General features: G+C 44.8%; 1 long non-coding RNA gene across 1 annotated transcript; it reads left to right on the top strand.

The window, feature by feature from the left end:
* Nucleotides 1-33: 33 nt before the first annotated feature.
* On the top strand, nucleotides 34-9,702 carry LOC123617848 (uncharacterized). Its single transcript, XR_006726103.2, has 3 exons — nucleotides 34-1,059; nucleotides 6,670-6,743; nucleotides 7,954-9,702. It is a non-coding gene; the product is annotated as an uncharacterized LOC123617848 (long non-coding RNA).
* Nucleotides 9,703-21,992: the final 12,290 nt, after the last annotated feature.

Genomic DNA, 21,992 nt, shown 5'->3' with positions numbered 1-21,992 from the left:
TGGGCGCTCACAGCCTCTGAAGGAGGCGGGCTTAAGTTCAGGGCTCGGGCCGGGAAGGCAGGGGATGCGGTGACCCAGAAGGCTCGGGAAGCTGGCGAACTGTCTGGGGCCGAGGGCGGGGCTGGTGGTCTTTCCCTCCTTGGGGGGCTGGCTGTCTCCCGCGGGCACTTCCCCGCGGCGCTGGGCGGGCGGGCTGAGCGCCCGGGTCCTTGCCCCCCCGCACTTCCGGGGGGCGGGAGCACCGCCCTTAAGGTGGCTCTGCGAAGTCCCCGGTGGGGGCGAGTGAAAGTCGACTTCAGTTGAGGGGCGGTTCGCGAGAGTCGGCCCCCCACGTTGAGAACGTTCTTAAGTTTGTCTCCAGGTCAAGTTCACGAGCGACTGTCTGCGCCGCTGTCTGGCTGCCCCTGGAAGCCCAGTGATTTGCATTGCCTGAAACTGGGTGTTCAGCTAAGTTCCCGCTGCACCCCTACTTCACCCTTCCGACCGTGGGGGAAAGGGTGCGGGGGTTCACAGCTTCGTCTCGGAGAGGAGGTTTCTTACAGGGGATGGAATTAGAGGGGCAACTAGGCGTCCAGTTGGAAACGAGCATTTAGGGAATCTGAAACTCTGGGAACCCCGGTGATCGTCTACTCCCCGCCCCCGCACAACATGCAGAGGAACACCACACATCACACGTACATAAACACACATGCACACACCACTCCTCCCGCCCTGATTTGCTTCCGGGGAAAACAAGTCCGAGAGCAGAAGACACTTGCTAAAAGTCACGCAGCGAGTTAGGGAGAGAACCAAGATTTAAAATTTCTCCGCTCCCGGCCGGGTGGTGGGTTCATATCTTCGGTAGCCTCTAGGAAGCGCTAGACACATGTAAGTGGTTCCTTTCCTGTGGTTGTTATTTTATCCTCCCCCAGCCCCGCACCCCTTAGGGACAAAAGTGGATAGGGGAAAGAATACCAAAGTCGGGAATCGTGGCTGTCGTGGCCTGCGCTGCCACGGCGTGAAGTGAGCAAATCACAGAACTTCTTCGAGCTCCAGTTCCTTCATCTGCAAGAGGAGCGGGTGAGACCCACCACGCTGGGCTGAGTTAGTGCAGCGTCATCGCCTCCAGGGCTAGGAGGTGGTCTCCAACAGCCCCCTTCCCTGTCCTTACTCGGAGTTTCCCAGAACCTCCATGGATGCCAGGATGTAAGAGTGTGACTTGGCAGGACCAGGTGTACTTATTCTGTGAGGAGCGGTGAGGGCAGGAGGATGAGGGAGAAAAGGGTCAGAAGTCAGCTCCTTCCAGGGTTTTCTCCACGAGTGGGGCTTGAGGTTAGACCTGCAGCAGTTTATGTTCCTAGGTTCTAATTCTGGCTTTGCAGTTTCTGAACTTGGGGGAATTTAGCCTTGGGTTCATAGCCCAGAGGTTTAAGGTATTTGTGGCTTTGAAAGTTCAGCTTCAGCAGCCCAACAGCAGCTGGTGTCAGGGAAATCTTGACAACTTTTCTTTACTTCAGGCACTTGCCTCTCATTCCCTCATGCAGCAGAGGAAGACAGGCTACTGTGAGCCAGGCAGTCAGCTGGGGTGGTGGTAGGGGTACAGCGATGACAAGAACCAGTTACTTTCCTCAAGGAGGGAACATTCTCCTCTATACTGTTGCCCTAAATCATTTTCTTTTGTAATCAGGGTGCTGGTATTTTAGATAATTTTAATGATAACAGTAATAAAAATGAATGTCATGTATTAAACACCTATTATCAGCCAGACATTCACCTGAGCAATCTATGTAAGTTCTTTCTCCCCACACCTATCTTGGGCTGCATCTATTATCATCCGGATTTAATATTTAAGGCATCAGGACCAACAAGGTTAAGTGTCTTGTTCAGTCACACAGGCAGCTGGAAATTGATTTCAGGTGTGTGTTACATTCCCCTTTTATATCTTCTCTGCTCTGGGAGCCCTCCTTGTAAAGTATTGGTTGTCTTCAGAGGAAATGGTGCTTAGATGGTGGGATGGAAGACATTGTCTTACCCGATCCTCTGTAACTTCTTTCAGAGCCTCTTTTCAGAGCTTCTGTATTTAGAAACTTCAAGACTTAGGACTTTATATAAATATATATATTTTGCCTAAGGGTTCTGTGTGTTCCTCTGCCTTATGTGGTTTAGCAGGCTGATTTTCTCCTTATGTTGAGAAATAGCATTTTTCATCCAAAAAATAACAGATCTGTTCATGTTAACGCCCTTGCTTGGAAGCCTTCGTTGGCTTCCCCTTACAACCAGGAGAGGGTTCAGATGCCTCTGCGTGGGAGGAGGGGCCTTTTACAGCCTAGCTCCTGCTCTGCAGCCCTCTCTCTCACTTCTAGTATCGGTCAGGAAAGGCTGAACTGTGCTGCCCTAACAAGCAACCCTACCATCTCAGCAGCTTACTCCAGGGAAGTTTATTTCTTGCTCATGCTACCTCCCCACTGTGGGTCTGCAGAGGAGTTCTGTTCACTGTGGACTTGGGCTGAAGGCTTCCTCTTGATGCATGTCTCATTATTGTCTTGGCTAAGGGGCTGAAGGGAGAGAAGGCGGCAGATCATTCACTGGCTCTCCAAGCATCCACCTGGAAGTGACACACGGCCCTCCTCCTCACACATCACCGGCCAGAGCAAGTCACTTGGCCATGCCTAACTTTAAGTCTCTGTAACCCTGCCAAATGTCTCGAAGGGAGAGAGCCAGGAATATTTGGGGGAACAACATGAGTAACTTGAACAGTCTTCCTTTCTGTTCACCAAATGTTTGGCTTACTGTCTTCCCATGGGCAGAATTCCCTCACCCTCTCCTCCAGGGGGATGACCCCAAAGATATCTAGTCACAGGATATCAAGCTCACTTTCCAGGTCCTAGGTGACACATAGTAGACTCTATATCAGCTCCAGATGTGGCTCTTCATCCAGATGCAAGATGTCTACCCTGCACACCCTCAGTAGATAACAGCGGGACAGAGGGAGGATAGCTGCGATGGACACACCGATTGGCAAGTGAGGAACAGGAAACCACAGTGGACACTAATCCACAGAGCAGACATGTTGAGGACCCACACCCTGATTAGAGCTAATTCTGCTCCCTGTGTGTAGCTGCCCTAGCCATTGTTTTCCGTGACCCCTGGCTTTGCCATCTGAGAGTGTCTTCCTTCTCTCCATCTAAAGCAGGCATAGGGAAATAGGCTTTAAAATCAGCTTTTAAAAATTGGAGTGGGGTGGGGGAACAGAGTGATATTAAATCTCAAGTGCAGTCTCCTGTAATCCAGGTTGATGTTCTTTTGGCAGTGCAGCTCTCCCCAGAATGCAGGCTTCTTATCTATTTGATCTGTTTGATTTTAGGTGGTCCAAGTGCCAACAGCCAGAGCCAATTCCTTTTTAGACATGCTTCTATGGTTTTCCATGTTTCTTTGCTTTCTTGCTCTCCTGCCCGCTATTCTCTCTCTCTCTCTTTCTTTCATTCATAGCATATTCTCTCCTTCTCTGTCCCGACTTGGTTTAGAGTGCTTTGGGCTTATTGGGCTTGGATGGGAGAGTCATACTTTTCCTCCCCTTTCCTGGATACCTCTTCAAAGCATATTCTGGGTAACATCTTGATTTATCCAGAGGTTTTAACAATAGTTTGCGGCTATACTTTTGACTGGAGCCATACTTCATAAGGCTGATTTTAATTGGCCTTTTCTTGCTGAAAACCTTTCATAATTTTATATTTTACTAGTTGAGATGGAGAAACAGTAGTCTCCTCTGACTCTGCATATCTCTGAATTTCTAGATTGTCCCACTCTCTTTCATTCCCGCTTTGCAAACTGGCCAGATCTTCTCTGACCTCATCTCTTTTTTGTGATAAGTTTCTAAATGCATCTGACAGCCACCAACACTTGCTGCGAGCATTTTGTTCTACAATCTCTTGCTTTAGTTCATTAGGTTCATGATATGCCTTCTAAATTATCACAGGTGATATAATCACCAAATAGATCACCATCCCTTAATCTTCTGGTAACAGTGCTCTTAGTTACTGCCCTCTAAACAAATGTTTACTTTTATTGTTATTGTTATTACATTACCCCCTGTTTAGGTGCTGATTTTTGTATCAGTCAGGATATGCTAGGTTTACCATCATAACAATCTTAATATCTCAATGGCTTAACAAAAATACTTTGTTTCTTGTTCCTACTGCATCTCTGAGGTCAGAAGGGCTTTTCTCAATGTACTCACTCAGAGACAGAGTCCCAAGATTTCATCTTGAAATACGTGTGCTTCTACAATCATCCTAATCACCTTAATGGGGAAAAGAAAGCACGGTGAATTCCTATGGTCTTTAAAACTTTCTTCCCAGAAATGACAGGCACTATTTGTGCTTTCCTAGTATTGGTCAAAAACTTGTCGAATGACCACATCTAACTTCAAAGGTGCAGGAAAGTACAATCCTACTCTGTGCCTGGAAGTCAAGAGCTGGAAATGCACACCCCTGTATAGGGCAAGTTACACTAGGGTAGCAATCCAATAATGGTATTAAATGACAACCATGGAATTATTTCTCATTCATGCTGCATGCCCATTATGAGTTGGCTGTGTCTCTGCTTCACACATATCATCTTTATTCTGGGACCTTTTCTGAAATGTTGCTGATTGTCACAGTAGAGAGAAAAGAACGTGGTGCTTAAAGCTTCTGCTAAGAGCAGTTCATGTGGCCAAGCCTGTTGTTGGTGGGGAGGGGCAGCAAGTATTTGCAAATAGTAATACCATGTACCACACCCTACACTGCACATTCCTCCCATTCTTATGAGTCTCAGCTACCCTAGACATTTTCCATACCTCTGACATTTTCCTGTCTTTCCATTTACTTTCATCCTTAATCAAAACACAACCTGGCAAACTCCTACTCACCCTTCAAGACCCTGCTCAAATAATTGCTCCTTCTGAAGCTTTCTGCTACCCTATCTTCCACCCTCACCCTCCCCTCAAACAGGTATTATCTTTGGATCTCATCACATGGTACATACCTGAAGCTAAGAATGTTCATCATGTGTTCTTGTAAATGTCTTCTTACAACTCTGACTCCAAATCCAGGAACTGTGTCTTATTCATTTCCATATTTCCGATGTTTAATGCAGTCCCTGGCATGAAGAAGGATAGAAGGTACTCAATAAATACTTGCTGTTGGATTTCTTAAAAATATCCTTTTCTTAAGTGGAATTTAAGGGGGTGTTTTAATAGTCAAATAGCAATAGTAACTTGTTTCAATATATAAAACTTGGAACACGTCATTCCCCTGCTGGACCTTCCCTAAGCACATCCTGCTGGACTTGGGAGAAAACCCAAATCCTTTACTTCGCCTAGGAGATCTCACATGATCTGGGCTTTCCGACCTCACCAGGATGAAACAGCTCCTACTTCTCCCCTCACTGCTCTGTAGCCACGCTGGCTATGACTGTATCAGTTGGGAGAGCCTAGCTTATGCTACAGTGAAAAACCAACTCCAGATCTCAGGGACTTAAGACAATAAAGTTTTGGGTCTTGCTCCTGCTCAGTGTCCATCAAGGGTTGGCAGGGACTCTCATTACTTTGCCTTCCTCTGGGACCCAGCCTGTTGTAGCCCCCACTTTCGGGAGTATTACAGATCTCGTGGAAGAGGGAAACGGAGATCTGAAGGGTTTTAGCCGGGCAATTAGGTACCTTTGCCAGAGAATGTCACATGTCACTTCTCAAAGTGCATTAGCTAAAACTAGTCTCACGGCCCCACCCAGACACAAGCTGACCAGGACATGCAATCCTATTTGCCTGGAAGGCAGAGATCTGCAAGTTTTGGGGGACCAGTCCTAATGACCCCCACACTGGACTTCTTCAGTTCCTCAAATGAAATGAACTGTTTCTTGTCTGTAAACCTTTATATGAGCCCTCCCACATCTTCCTTTTTCCTTGGTCAATTTCTGTTTTTTTGGATGTTAGTTTCAGTGACACATAAAGAGGCTTGCTTTTGTACCACCCCACCCCTGTCTAAATTTAGTTCCCCTCTTCTACTTTTCCATAAGTACCTATGTTTTTTTCTTTATGGCAGTTGGGATTTTAGCAGGGTGATCAATAATACTTCTTTCTTTCCCTCTTGAGTTCAGAACCAGCTGAAAGTTAGACTCAGGAATCCACGAATGGGTATTGCAAGATCAACCTGAGAGCTGGTATAGGATAGATTGGAAGGCATGGCAGACATAGGGCCATGATAGATTTCCTCATGTTTCCCCCTGAATTGAACTTACCCACTGGTCCCTGGCAAAGGTGGGCAATTGCAGGCCTTTTCCAAATGAACAGTGAGTGTATACACTCTGTGGACAGATTCATTATGAGAAGAGAGAGCAGTTGTTTTTCACTTGTTTTGTTTTGTTTTTTTAAGATCTGTCTTGCCTACCAGAAGCCAAGCGTCAAGAGGGCAGGGTAGGCATATCTTTAGGTCTTTACTGTACCCACAGCATCTAGCATGGTGCTTGGCACCTACAGGGTGGTCAGTGAATCTTTCTTATACATCAGGGCCCCTGTGGAAGTCCCTCTCTTGAATCAAGTCTCCACAAAGTTAGTTCTCATTTGCTTGAGACTGGTTTTCAATTTTGGAGTATTCCAATGTCTTCCCCACTGCCGCCCAATTTTTTCTTTTTCTTTCTTTCTTTTTTTTTAAGGTCATCGGCTTGGCTATATGTGTGCACATCACAAGTGGAGTAAACAAGCAGAGATAAATAAAATTGAAATACAAGTAAGTAAGTGAATTGTGTTGCTGGAGAGCATGTATGGACTAGGTTCTTGTCAAGGAGATGTGTGTAATTGTTGTACACAGCACCCCCCCCCCCCATGGTGACCTCTTTTTAACACTCAGAATGGCCACAAAACTAATGAGATCATAAAGTAAAAATGGTCCTTAGAAGTCATCTTCCAAGCCTTGTCCTCCCGATGCAGGAATCCTTTGGACAGCATTTTCACTACTAAAATGCTTCTAGTGGTTTTCAGAGCTGGGGAGTGACAACTCTACCGACTGCTGCTGGTTGGATCTCATTGGGAACATTGTGGACATGAAACTGTGGGAAGTAATTTTGATCAATCTGAGAGATCTCAGAGAAGGTCAGCCAAATGGTGAGGAACCCAAAGCTATGTCCCATGGAGAAGAATTGAAGGAACTGGGAATATATACCCAAGGGGGAAGAAAGACCATGACACCTTGGATAGAAGTCTCCAAATAATTGTGCAACTGTCACATGGGAGAGTTCACTTATTCTGTAGGTTTTGAGATCACAGCTAGGATAATGGTTAGAAGTCAGAGAGGAGAACACTGCTATACTTAGGGAAGAACTTTCTGAAGTTAGTCATTTGTCAATGGGATAGTAGCCTTAAAAGTAGGAAGGAAATTCATCCATTCAATACATATTGTCTACTCTCTGTTAGACACTATATTGGGTTAGTTGTTGTTAATTCCTAGTGAGTCCATAGTAACTTGTACTATTCAAGTTACACTTTATTTTCGAAGTTCATAGAAGCCATTTTAAATATTCTCTTTTAGAATTTGTTTCAGGGTGGTCACCAACATTAGTGGGTTTGTTTCTCAATTCTGGCACTGACCATTTTTATTCTCTCAACATTTGAAAACCTGGGATGGTATTTTCTCATGGCCAGTGTTAGTTAGTTAGTGCCTTCTTCTCTCAAAACAAGTGTTTTCACTGTCCATAAGTCAAAATTAGCTGTTCTTGGGATCACTGAAGACTCGATACTTCCTTACCATTTGTGGCAGAAGAACTACTTGTTCCCCAAACTCCTTTTCTTTTCCTCCTGTGCATGCTGCTCAACTACATTTCCTGGCCTCCTTTGACCATGTGGCTGAGTTTTAGCCAGTGCAAAGGGGGTAAATGTGACATGTGCCACTTAAAAGCCTGGCTCATAAAACCATCTCTCTTCATCTTCTGGTTATATGTTAGAGACACAGAGAAGGGCAGAGCCACAGGTGGAAGGAGCCTGGACTCTGAATGACCACGTGGAAGATTGCCCACAGGCCGGGATTATTTGCGCTGGACTTTGCCTGAATGAGAAATCAACTTCACTGTTGAAACACTGAGATTTTGCAGTATATACAAGAAAGCTGCTAGTGTCTTCTTATTCCAGCTGGTGCTGCAGGATACCCTCAAGGATAGAATAAATGTGAAACTGAAGTTAAGGATTTTGTTCTGCCCTTTCTCATTTGAAGAAGACTAGTGGAGGAGACAGAAGTGAAAGGCATGGCACTTAATGATACACCAATGCTTCCTTTTGTTTTCTTCCCAACTAATTTATAGACTTTATGAGATATGTTGCCATATCTTACATCCTTTTTTATATTTAATCTTTTGGGAGATATTTTTGAGCAATGCCAGGTTCTTTGGGGATTTCGGAAGAAATATAGGTGGCACATATTAAATGTGATTCATTTATTCAACAACTTTTGAGAGTTTACTCTGAGCCAGACACTGGTAAACACTGGTGAACAAAAGCTACCATACCTGCCCACGAGCTGGGGTCTCACAAGGAAAACAGAAATAAGGCAAGACTAGTTGAGTATGATAAAGCTATGAGAAAGAAGGACAGGATGCTTTGGGTACACAGGGAAGGGACATCTGACAAGGGCGGTGGAGAACTGTCCTCTATTAAGGGGATGAATAAACTGAGACCTCAAGGATGAGTAGAAGTAGCCAGAAGAAGAGGAGACAGTGGAAAGGGAGTCTTCTAGGAAGAGGGAGTGCATGTCCAAAGGCCTGAATATGGAGCTTGAAGATGGGGCCATGTTTGGAGGGACCAGAAGGTAAGCTGGAAAGGAAGAATGAAGAAGATGCACATGGGAGGAGGAACTTGTAATATATATATGCACACACTTAATAAATGCATACAGAAGTCCTTGTACTAGAATATGTGCGTACATTTACCTAGGAGGAAATGTGGCTGATTAACCATCCAGATGTCAACAGTTATGATACATGGGTAATTTCTGTTTTCTTTCTTATGCTTCTCTGTTTTAAAACTTTCTGCAATAAACATATTACACTTGGAATAAAAAAAAAATCAGAGTAAGTGTATATTCTTCTTAATTGTGACTGCACCTGCTGTGCTATCAGATCCTCCTAGAAGTCTTCTGAGCCAACTGAGGTCCAGAGCTGATACGCGGTGCAGCCAAAGTTAGCTTTCCTACAGTCCCATTCAGTCGGCTTCCTCTCCACTGCGCCTTCCCTGCAGTTTATGCAAGTACTATGACGGCTTTTCCTGGGACTACTGACTTTGGTGCCGTGTCACGTGTTTGTGCATATGTTGTTTGCAACTTGGAGAAATTGGATCAATGTTCTCATCATCCTGACCTACCTAAGAGGCTTTCCATGTGCAAAAGATGGTCCTCAATCTACCGAACTGCGTCATTCGACTTCTTTTTTCTGAGATGCTGTTGTGTCCTTTGCCTTGTGATTTGGCAGTAGCAGAGAGGGCTACTGATAATTTTTAAAAATGAAGTTATGGAGGAAATTGTTTCTCATTATTCTGTCAACCCACATCTTGATTGACTGGTATGTTGGTGCTTGGCCAAACCAGTGACAATGAACACCCAAACACTTGAAATTCTTGGAACACTGTATTCACTTTTTCTAAATTGTATTGGGGCAACAAACCAACCCCCACCCCCCAAATTTCAGCAGCTTAAAACAGCATCAGTTTAATTCATGTGCATGTTACATTTCCATCCTGATTTAGGGCTTAGCTCTTTACTCTGAGACCCTGGGTGAAGCAGTGGACATCGTGCCAGATATCACTGGTGTGTGTCACAGGGAAAAGAGAGAGAGATGACACCAGGGGATAGTTCTTAAAGCCTTGCCCACAGGTCACTTCTGCTCACCTGTGATTGGCTGAGAGTGTGTCACAGGGCTGATACGGAGAGGCTGCCCGTGTTTGGACGAACATCTTCTTAGTTCTCTGAATCTCAGCTTCTGTATCTATAAAATGGGAATAGGTAAAATACATTATGGAACATTGAAACCATGGAATATCATGTAGCCATCTTAAAAGATGAGTTAATTGCCCTTAAATAAATGAGTTGACCTGGAGAAAAAAGCCCACAATACAGTGTTATGTGAAGAAAACATGCTGCAAAATAATGTCTGTAGCTTGTTCTCATTTTTGCATAAACTAAAAAAACCTTATATCTGAGTATCTTTGTTTGGAAGTATTAACAAAAACAGCTAATGTTTAATGAATGCTTCTGTCGTATGACCGTTCTGTGCTAAGTGCCTTTTACATGCATTTTCTCATTTAATCCTTGCAAAAGCCAGAGAAAAGAGCAGAAAGTTATGTCAAACATTATTCTCAGCTATCTTTCATAGGGGTGGGATTAGAGAGGTTTTATTTACTTTGATACATGAATGATTTCTGTCAATTTTTACTTATCACAATAGGTGGATTCATCAGCTTTTTGTGTGTGTGAGAGAGAAACCACATCTGAGTGCTATGCAATGCTACGTTTTATTTTCTGCTTCTGGGTCTGCAGTCAGCTGAAGCAGCAGGGCCCTCTGAGGCTTGCCCTTCTTTTCTCCCCACTGCGTCTGCCTCCCCTGTAGTTTTCTGAGTGGTGATGATGGCTTTTCCCAGAACTGCTGACATTAGTGCTGTTTTGCGTGTGCTCAGGTGCAGCCCGGAGAAACAGGGCCAAGGGTCAGATTCAGGTCTGCTCCATGTGCCTCATTCCAGAACCCATCCTAGAGAGGCAGAACCTACCAGGCTCTGTTCTTTTCATGGCAGAGGTAGGGGCAAATGGAAACATGGGAAGCTTTTTGTTTGTTTGTTTGTTTGTTTTTATTTTTAATTGACGTAGAGTCAGTTCACAATATTGTGTCAATTTCTGGGCTACAGCATAATGTTTGAGGTATATGTATACACACATAAATTTGTTTTCATATTCTTTTTCATTATAGGTTACTACAAGATATTGAATATGGTTCCCTGTGCTATACAGTAGGACCTTGTTGTTTTATCTATTTTATATATAGTAGTTAGTATCTGCAAATCTCAAATTCCCAATTTATCCCTTCCCACCCCCTTCCCCCCTGGTAACCATAAGTTTGTTTTCTATATCTGTGAGTCTATTTCTGTTTTGTAAGTAAGTTCATTTGTGTCACCTTTTTAAGATTCCACATATAAGTGATATCATCATGTGTATTTTTTTCTCTCTCTTTCTCACTTACTTCGCTTAGTATAATAATCTCCAGGTCCATCCATGTTGCTACAGGTGGCATTATTTTATACTTCTTTGTGGCTGAGTAGTATTCCATTACACACACACACACACACACACACACACACACACACACCACTACTTCTTTGTCCAGGCATCTGTTGATGGACATTTAGGTTGTTTCTATGTCTTAGCTGTTGTAAACAGTGGTGGTATGAACATGTGGTATGGGGTGCACATGTCTTTTCAAATTAGAGCTTTCTTCGGATATTGCCCAGGAGTGGGATTGCTGGATCATAGGGTAAGTCTATCTTTAGTTTTTTAAGGAATCTCCATACTGTTTTCCATAATGGCTGCACCAAGCTACATTCCCACCAGCAGTGTAGGAGGGGTCCCAACATGGAAAGCTTTTTAAGACCTAGGCTTAGAACTGATGTGTTGTCATTTTGGCCCACATTCTATTAGGTGAAGCAAGTCACATGGCCACGTCCAATATTGGTGGAGGTTTGGAAGGAGGGAGTGAGTATTTGTGCCATATACTACGAATATTTGTAACATACTACAATCGTCATTCATTGCTTCCTTAATTAAAAAATTTAACAATATAGTGAGGAAAAGAGAGTATTTACCAGGGATAGTTTAAATTGTGTTCAATATATTACAGAGTCACTTAGGCATTTCTTAAAAATACAAACTCCATCTCTACAATTGTAATGAGCACAGTGATATTAACATGGACATTTAATGAATCCGAGTACTCACTGCCTAGTAGGGCAGGTAGGAATTTACACCAGCTTGGCTTAGGCTGCCTGTGGTGTAACATTCTAAGCATAATTCAGAGACTGTTTAATGGCCCTTCGTATACATCACTGCAACTTGTGTGGCCACCTGCAATCCAAGGAACTTAAATCATGAATCGCAGACTCTCAGACCTGGAAGGCTCTGTGCCTCTGGTGGGCAGGTGCCTCTTAACTTACATGGACAGCTGCTTTTGCCAGTTATAGTCATTCTCGATTGGGTGTGTCTCACACTGAGGGAAAATGGTATGGAAATCAGAATTCCTTCTTTTAGCCAGTGGGGACAGTGAGACCCCTCAACTGTCACTTGCCTGAGTGGCCAAGATAAGATGGAAACCTAAGTGTCCCCAGTGGGCCCCGGGCCTCTTACTTTGTTTCTCTGTGTAACATGAACATCAAGCATCTGGATCATTTGGGAATATTCACTAGGCCTTGAAACTTCCATTACTCTCTTGAAGAAAATATATTAAGTCTGCTCTTCTACTGTTTCCTCTTCTTATAAGAACCCAAGTACTGCTTAGACCAAGTGCTTCTGAGTCCTGCAAAGAAACACCTTTGGCACAGACTCTGAAATAAAGAGGAGCGTGTTAAATTCCTTGAAATACTGGTCAGGGAATTAAACCTCTTTTAATTTCCTTTCTATTCTAGGTAATTTAGAAATATCTGCTGATATAGCTTATGGGAATTCATTGCATTAGGCAAATATTTTATGAAGGACTTTATTTGTTAGGATTAAAAATTGTACTCCTCAAGTTTCAGTCATTTACCCATCACTTTTTCCATTTTGCTATGTCTACTTACCTCTCTAAAATCAATTTACTTACTCCTTTTCTTTAAATAGATTCCTTTTTTAAAACTTAAAGTTTTTTAAATAGGAGATGATACATTTCTGTTATAAATGGATAAGAAGTATTACTTGTCATAGACAGACAACTGGAAAAGTAAATACAGAATCATTAAAATAGATAATTTGTCTCTTATGCTTCAAGGCGTTTTCCACTGATATTGTGGAAAGGTACAGTCTTTGGAATCAAGAAGACATGGGTTCAAATTTCAACATATTCTCTTCCCAGTAGTGTGATCTAAGGCAATTTTCTTAAATTGTTGAACATCAGTCTCTCAGCCATAAAATGGAACAGCAGCAGTTCCCAAAATAACTTAGTGACGGATTGACTACCATGAAAAAGCATTCATTGTCGTGCGTACAATGGAAACTGAGTGAATGGACTTGGAGTTGAAGACTTGGATTCAAGTCCTGTCTCATCTCCTTTAGATAAGTCATTTAACATCTCTGAGCCTCAGTTTCTTCATCTGAAAATGAGTGTGGTGATTGCAATTTATGCCTGCTTCAAAGGACTTCTGGAAGGAATGCATCATAACTAGTGGGAAAGCCTTTGGTGCATGGAACAGGCGTTTCTGCTACAATGTGACATATACATTCCCCAAACCCTGTGTTCTGCGGAGTCGTACATTAAAAATAACATGGCTTTTCGCAGAAACAGAGTTGAGGCAGATCACTAAAAGCCTGTACAGTACTCTAACCATAATGCTAAGATAAAACTCTAAATATCCTCATAAAAATAATAGTGCTAAAAAGATTTGTTAAACTTTGACTCAGTAAATAACCCCCCACCCACAGATATCTACTACAGCAAATGTAGGATTTTACCTTAAAACTAGCAAAGATAGCTCAATGGAAGACATAAGGAAGGGAAGGCTGCTGAAATTACAGAGGTGAGAGTAAACCCTCGAAGACGGGGGCACACCATGCAATAAGCTCTCAAGAAGGAGCACGCAGGCAACAGCCCGGCAGCAGGATGGAGGGTGAAAGGGCATTCTGCCCAGTACCCCCAGCACCAGACACCTCTGAGGCAACCACACTCCACTCCATTAGTGTAGTTCCGGCTCAGCTGTTGCTCCTCAGTGGAACAAGACGTTAACATCCTGGGGAAAATCAGTGTGAAGCAAAGCAACTTGCAGGCTATACTGCTCATTCCTCTGGTTACCAGTCTTACCTTGTCTACCAGGCACACGTATCCCAGCATCATGTATGGTAGTGGAGCAGTCCACATATGCATGCTGGGGGGTGGGGTTTGCAGCTGTCAACCAGGAGCCCCCGCCCCAGTCCCAGGCTTCATGAGCAGAACAAGTAGAGACTCCCGGAGGTAGACCTCATTCAGAGACCTGAGTCCCTCCGTCTGTGCCTCCTTTTCTTGTCAGTCTGGCCTGTCCAGTTCCTTCTCCTCTCCTTGGTTTCAGGCTCCCTCTTCCTCAATAGCCCGTGAGCACCTCAAGAGGGGGCTCTGTCATATTCATTGCTGAGCTCTGAGGACCCACACAGGGGTCCTGGAGCAGAAGAGCTGCATTACAACTGAACATCCTTTTGTAGGCAGGGAAGAGCGTGGGACCGGACTGATGGAGGCGTCCCTGGGCTCATCTTGAGGGCATCGGAACCACTGAACCACCTTAACATGCAGACGGACGGAGGCACCCCCCCACCCACACTCCAGAACGGAGAGTGTCTCATTCAGCTCTAGGGCCAGCGTCCCTGTTGCTCCCAAGTGAGGCAGGGACTCCTTAGTGAGTCTCAGCCCTATTTCACCCACCAGGTCACCATGGGGCTAGCAGCACATCCTCCTCAGCCCTCCTCCCTCCCTCCCTTCCTTCCTTTTTTTCCTTTTGACAAATCTTTATTGGGCCCCTATCCCACACCAGGCACTATGCAAGGTCCTGAGGATGAAGTGTGGGCCAAAATGATATGGAATCTGCCCTCATGGTACTTCTGTATTGCCTAGAGGTTAAGCCCTTAACCTCTGGAGCGAGATTGCCCAGGCAATCTGGGATCTGGCTCTGTCCTTTACTCACTCTATAAACTTGGCCAAATTCCTCTCTGAATCTCTGTTTCCTTGCCTATAAAATAAGGCTCATAATAGAACCTATTTCAGAGCGTTGTTATGAATATTAAATGAATTTATATGTAAAGTACTTTGAATAGTACCTGACCCAGGAAGTGCCCAAGAAATATTAACTGTAATTACTAGTATTATAGTTGCTGTCTATAGATAATGGACACGTTAATATGAAATCACAAGACGCAGTAAGTGTTAAGAATGAAAAGAACAGAGTCACCTGGACCTCTGATTTCCCTGTGGTGTAGCTAGTAAGACATACAAATGTTATCTGACAGGGGAGCAGGGGAATGATCGAGCCTGGGGACCTAAAACGTCTCTATATACTTCTAGCTTTAAAGAAGAGTCACAGTGGGAAACTTCTTAAGGAGGGTGATCTGAAAAGGCCTCTCTGCAGAGGGGCTGCAATACAAAGGACAGAAACGCTGACTCTGGCGGTGGGGGTTTCGGGGTGGGAGTGGGAGGGGCTTTCAGGGCAGAGAAATGGCAGGAAAGAGCCGCCCCCAATGGCCAGGTGTTGCAGAATTTCCCCTACGGGCTCTGCACGTGGCAATCTTGTTAGAAGACCGTTTGTTCCCAGTTGATCAGTTCAAGCATCTACTGTAAGGGGAGCCCTCAGCTGTGGCTTTCAGGTCCTGGTGCCTGAACACTGGTGCCATCCGTACCCTGAGGAGTCTAGGACTCCATGTCCTTTTGGGCTATTGCTATGACTCCCTCTACACAGCTGTGTGTTATTCCTTAGGCTACACTTGAGCAAATTAAAGAAAGGAAACACAATGAGCATGCATTTCTATGTTCTGTGGACTAAATTCACTCCCAGTCTCTACGTTTTAATTGGCTTATGTTACCAGCCACCTACAGTTCGCGTAGCCTTGATCGGTCATCTCATTTCCTATTCATTCACCAATACTCACTCAACAAATACCAGCTAAGCTAGAAGTGTGTGCCAGTGTCACGGGGCAGAGAGGTGGCCTGGGGCCTCAGCTTCTCCACCAATAGCTGAAGGCTTGGGTCAGATCGCTGGGTTTCGACTGCGGTATTCACTCCCAACTTCTATTTTATTAAACAAATTCGGGTGGCTTCAGGATTATTCCTTTACCAGGGTTAACCTTTCTCTTTGGTATGCTGAAAAGCTTTCTCAAGTGGGAGAGAAAACAGTGGATTGACGACGAACATTTTTGTCATTATCATTATTTGATTGTGGAGATTTTTATCATTATTACCCAGAGCTTAGTTTTTCTCTGCCTATATTGTGAGGACAGGTGAGCCTCACTTGCCCCAAGGACCCCATGGAAGGGTTATGAACTGCTGAACCGGGGGTTCTCTGAGGTCCTTTCTAGCTCTCGCATTCTGGATTTGGTGATTATTTTTCTTCTTTCTTTGTTCCTTTTCATTTAACACCATTTCATCTGTGTGTTCCCAAGAATCCAAGGGTCCCCTCCTTTGTCACCTTCAGGGGTTATGCTTCAGTTTTGCTTAGCACTTTTGGTATTGATCCTTCCCTCTTGATCACTCTATTTTACAGACCTTTTCAGAGCCTTCATTTCAGTGACTGATAATTGTGTGTGTGTGTGTTTCCCAACACTCAAAGCTGTTATTCCAGGCACCGGTAGGCACTCAGCAACTGTTGGATGAATTAGTGAATTCTTAATGATTATCAAGAACCTCGCCAGACACATCCATACATGTAATAACCTTTGGATCATCTGACTTCTTTTGTGAGGGTGTTCATTCTCAAGATGAAATTGCTAAATCCAAAGTTATAAGCTGGTTTTGTGCTTTCATTACCAGCTGCCAGATTGCTGTGGCTTTTGTTTTATGTAAGCAGTAGTATTGCTGCTAACACTTGTGGTAATTATTTATAACATTATCTTAAATAATTAATCAAATCAAAAAGTTCTTCCTCTCCCTCTGCCCCCCCCCCTTTTTTTTTCTGGGTATTAATATCCTTTGTGTCCCAAACAACAATGGTTTTCCTGAAGCCACTGAGATCAATGCTACACGCTCTGAATTCAGCCAGAGAAAAGAGATGCGTTGCTCCAACTCTAGGTACCAGCAATATCTGTGTCTTCTTGGAACATACACCCTGCCGCCAGTTCAACTCCAGCCGGGTTTGGGGTTTTCTGCAATGATGATGGTGATGATGATGATGATAAAGATAATTATAACAATGCTGGGAGAATAGTAACCCCATTTTATAGATAAGGAAACTAAGGCTCAGAGAAGTGACACAGTTTGCCCTTAGTCACACAGCTAGGAATTAGTAAAGACAGGATTTACATCTGTTTCCAAGAGAGTCAAGGCTGGTCTCTTCCCACCGAATTACACCACAGCACTCCCAGAATGGACTTACAGGGTCAGGAGCCTCGTGGGAGCAGCAGGTCTGTCAGGTTCTACTGGGCTGAGCTGTTTATCGCTGCAGAGGACACTCATCATTGCGCTAATTACATTAATTGCTGCCCAGTCTGCAGCTAGGTGGGTGGCTTAACAACACCTAGCAACCTGGTATGTTGCCTGGGCCTGCCTTTCTGCGTGAAAACATCTGACTGTGTTTTTTTTTTTTTTTTTTTTTGAACTCCTTCCTGTGATGGCCAAAGATAGTAATTATAGGTTCTATTGGTTAGAAGTTAGTAACTCTCTCCCTTGTAGGGAAAAGGTCAAGACACTGAACTTTGCCCTCCCTCGGCATCAGCTATGTGCTTGACACTTTATTTAAGGGATCCTGTATAATCCTCATGATAAATGTAGATATTATATTATCCTTATTCTGTTTCTAAGGGAACCCAGTCACCTGCTTGGGGTCAATTAGCTGGAAACAGGCTTAGAACTCAGGACTGTTGGAGGACAAATTTAGTTTCCACACCTTTTCCCTACACCGTAGCACCTCTCAACAGGAGACTTTTTGCTTCTGATGCTTGGAAGTGAATTACACACCAGTGGGACTAAGTCTGTGTTTCCAGAGTGGAAGCAAGGCATTGGGAATCGGTGTTTTGCAGAGTCCTCCATTGCTCGGGGATGAATATTTGACATTTCAACTTTCCAACTCCCATCTCTTCCCCGAGATTCTCAAGGAAGTGTTAACTGAATTTTTCAGTTGACTTTTTAAGTAGTAAGTTGAAAACTACATCTGTGTACTTCTTGGGAGTGGACAAGGTGGCTTTGGCAATTCATCATAATTGGGTAAATGACTTAACTTCCCTGGAGACCCAGATAACAGAGGCTAATTTAGGAAGTAATTGAGTTTGGAATGTTGTATATGCATGTACTTTATGGGTGTGTCCATATTATCTGTCAATAAATGTGTGTGTGTGTGTGTGTGTGTTCTTCAGAAGTTTTGGTTACTGATGGATTTAGATGACTTGGTTCCTTTATTACTACTGTCTACCTGTAAATGCATTTGAAAATCTATTTCACTGATATTCAAAACGACGACATTGTATAATGACGCAGAGGCGTGGTGAAGGTCTCTGGAGCTGGACCAGGGCTTGAATCTTGGCTCTGCCACTCACTTGATGTTGTGACTTAGATAAGTCACTTAACCTCTCTGGGCTTCAGTTTCTTCATTTCTAAAAATAGAGGTTAAAACAATTCTAACCTCATGGGACTGTTGTAAGTCAGGGAGGTTTTCTGAGGGCAGGAACTATGTATACTCCTCCACACACAGCCAGAATGAGGTTAGGAAAGTGGATGCTTTGGATTTAGATAATCCCTCAGCTCTGATTCTAGCTCTCCCATATTGGCTGTGTGACCTTGGAGAAATTACTGAACTCTTCTGGGCCTCAGATTCCTCATCTATGACCTAGGGGTTCATCATTCCTACCGCAAACGGTTGTCACGTGATAAGGTGGGACGGATGAAGACCTAGTACCTTGGAGAGCACACAAGTGGTACTGTTTTGCTTCTTCCCATCCCAGAGTCTGACATTCAAGGATGGATGACTGAGTGCTTGTTTGGTATGTCAAACACGTTCTTTTCTCTCACGCTCCATTTTTATTTTCTCCTCCCCACTTTTTTTCTTTATTTCCCTCCCATTCCCTTCCCTCCCCTTTCTTTCTCTTTTTTTTTTTTTTTTTTCTTTTGGGCAGCCTCAACCTGCTGCGACTCACCCCCTCTGTCCAGGGTCATCTGGTCCTGGCAGCTCCCCCCTACCCCCCGGCCTCCTCCACCCTCCCCGCTGTCCGTCCCTCTGTGGTTGTCTCCTCCACACAGGTGTCCTTCCGTAACCTGACCCAGACCTTACTGCTCCTCTGCGCCACTCCCTCCAGTGGTTTCTCGTCACCCTGGGAGCAGTCTGTGGCCCTCATCGTGGCCCGCAAGGCCCTGTGCGAACTGTTTGCTGGCAAACTCTCTGACCTGGCGTCCTAATGCTCTCTCTCTAACTCTGCTCCAGCCTCAAAGGCCTCCCAACTGTTACTGGAACTTTCCAAGCAGGTTCTAGCTTTGGGTTCTTGATCTGTGCTTTTCCCTCTCCCCTCAAATATCCGTAGAGTTCATTCTCACCTCCTCGGGCCTCTGCCCACGTGTCCCCTTGTCAGAAAGGCCTTCCTTGATGATCTACATAAAATAACCCCTGGGATCACTCTCAAGCCTCCATGTAATTCTTCTCACATCTCACTGACACATTGTGTATATTTTCCTTTACTTTTTGTGGTCCCTCTCCCCACAGTGGAAGGTAAGCTCTATGAGAGCAGACTTTGTTTTGTTTTCTGCTGTGTCCCCAGAGCCCAGCACACAGTAGGTACTCAATAAATATTTGCTGAATACATGAATGTGTGCAACCTTTGTATGAATCGGCAGGGAAGAACCTGCAGAGATGCTCCGGGTGACGCCAAGCCTGGCTGGTTCACAGGCCAGCATTTTTGGTACCCAAACCAAGGTGAAGAGCGGCGAGAAGAATCAGGTGGTCTTTTGGGGGCCCAGCCTTCAAGACCAGCACTGTTTCATCTGTGTCAGGGACACGCCTGCTCTCACGCTGCGGCTCGTGCCGCAGTTGCAGTGTTGTCTAGAATTTCCATGGCAGTTCTGCACTGTGATTAATTTTGCTCATCTAAATAGGTATCGATCACAGATAAAGATCACTCTGGTTTATTTTTAGCACCTTCACCACAAATTGAAAGTTAAAGGTGTGATGCCTAATTGTTGCCAGACTATGAAAACAAAAACACAAAGTCTGCTAGCGTGGAATCCCTCTTCTCCACCTGGTCTCTCCTTTCCTCCACCCTCCCTGTCCTGATTCTCTTCCTGTCGTGAATATGGTAGCTTAGCGGAGGGGAGTGTCCCACTGGGCGTCCCAGGGTTCCAGTCCCAACACTGCCCCTTATTCATGGTGAGATCTCGAGCTGGTTCCCTCACTTTCCTGACCCTGTGTCCTCCTCTGCAAAGCGGACCCTGAGAACAGGTATTCCGTACTATGTGTCGAATGAAAGCCGGCAAAATGAGACCACTGGGTAGAGCGCTAGTCCCCGGTGAACACGCGGTGGTGTTAGTGCTTTTCACACTTACTGATTTACATGACTGTGAGGTCTGGATAACCTTTCTTTGGCTTTGGTCAACCTTTAGGATAGACAACCCAGCTAAACCTGGAGGTAAGGCCTTCTGAAATCAGTCCTTCTTAAGGCTTTCATGGAGGTCCTCCTGTTTGCAGGGCAGGGTGGCGGATTCTGGGGCGGGCAGGCAGGCAGGTGGGTGGGCTATCCAGGCAGTGAGAGGCACAGTCCTGCTCACGTGAGTTTCCTAGGGCTGTTAGCACAAATGCCACTAGCTTGATGGCTTCAAACGACAGAAATTTCTTCTTGCACAAAGCTAGAGACCCCGGAATCCAAACTCCAGGTGTCAGCAGGGCCGCACTCCCCTGAAGGCTCTAAGGGAGGATCCATTCTTTGCCTCTTCCAGCTTCCTGGGACCCCTGATAACACTTGGCTTGAGGCGGCATCGCTGGGTATGTTGCCACCTCCATCTTTGTATGGCCTTTCCCTCTGGGTATCTGTGTGTCTCAAAGCTCCCTCTCCTTTCTGCTATAAGGACATTAGTCATTGGACTTAGGTCTGACGTTAAATCCAAAATGATCGTTTCATGAGATCCTTAACTTAATTCCATATGCAAAACCCCTATTGCCAATAAAGTCACATTCCCAAATACTGGGGGCTGGACATACCTTTTGGGGGAACACAGTCCAACCCACGAAAGTGCCCTCCAGGAATTTCAGATTAGGCAAAGCGACAGAATATACATTGATGAGCAACCAGAGTTCCAAGTAAAGAGTAAGCCACACTCTCTCGGAAGGTGGGTAAGGGTTTGATTCATTCATTCTTTGATCCAGAAACAGTGCTGAACCCTTGCTGAGCTGGGTGCAGGCAAATAGAAATGATGAGGGGGGTCACTGGCTGGTGGGGGTGGGTGGGAAGGTACAGGCCTTTCCTTGGGCTTGGAGGAGGTGGGCCTGGTGTGGGGGCTTACAAGAAAGTTTGGCTTACAGCTCAGGAGGGGTAGTCTTCAGAGAAGGCTTCCTGAAGAAAGGATTTTCCCACGGGAAGCCCAAAGAACGAGGGAGTAGGAGCCAGCCTCGCCCAAAGGGGGAGGAGTTTTAGGAAGAAGGAAAAAAAGCCCCACCTCCCTGGGTCCTCCCCAGAGTAGTCAGGGGGTGAGCTGGGGAGGCTCAAGGGGTCCGACTGCACAGCATGCTGGCAGCTGCCCGTCCAGAGAGCAGTGGAGAGTCACAAACAGATTTCAAGAAGAGGAGTGACATGACCAGATCTGCATCTTAAAAATAAAACTTAGAGAGAGCCTGTAATGAAAAGTGATTTTCCAGTAGATTTAAAAATTGTGTTTATTATGTTGTGGTTTTGTTTTTTAAAGAAGTGTAACAGAGAAACAGAAAAGTGCACAGATCCTAAGAGTGCAGCTTGATGAATAAGTGACTAGCCCTGTGTGTACACCAGTTGGGTTGTTGGATTGTCAGAGTAGAGGCAGAACAGAGGAAAGTTCGAGATGGACACATGAGTCAATTCCTCTTCTTTGTCCTATGAAGAAATGACCCCCATAACAGGAAGAAGCTGGGATCTGGACTAGGA

Source organism: Camelus bactrianus, chromosome 13, assembly GCF_048773025.1.
Source record: "Camelus bactrianus isolate YW-2024 breed Bactrian camel chromosome 13, ASM4877302v1, whole genome shotgun sequence".
NCBI classification, from domain to species: domain Eukaryota; kingdom Metazoa; phylum Chordata; class Mammalia; order Artiodactyla; family Camelidae; genus Camelus; species Camelus bactrianus.
This window is presented reverse-complemented; position numbering and strand designations above follow the sequence as displayed.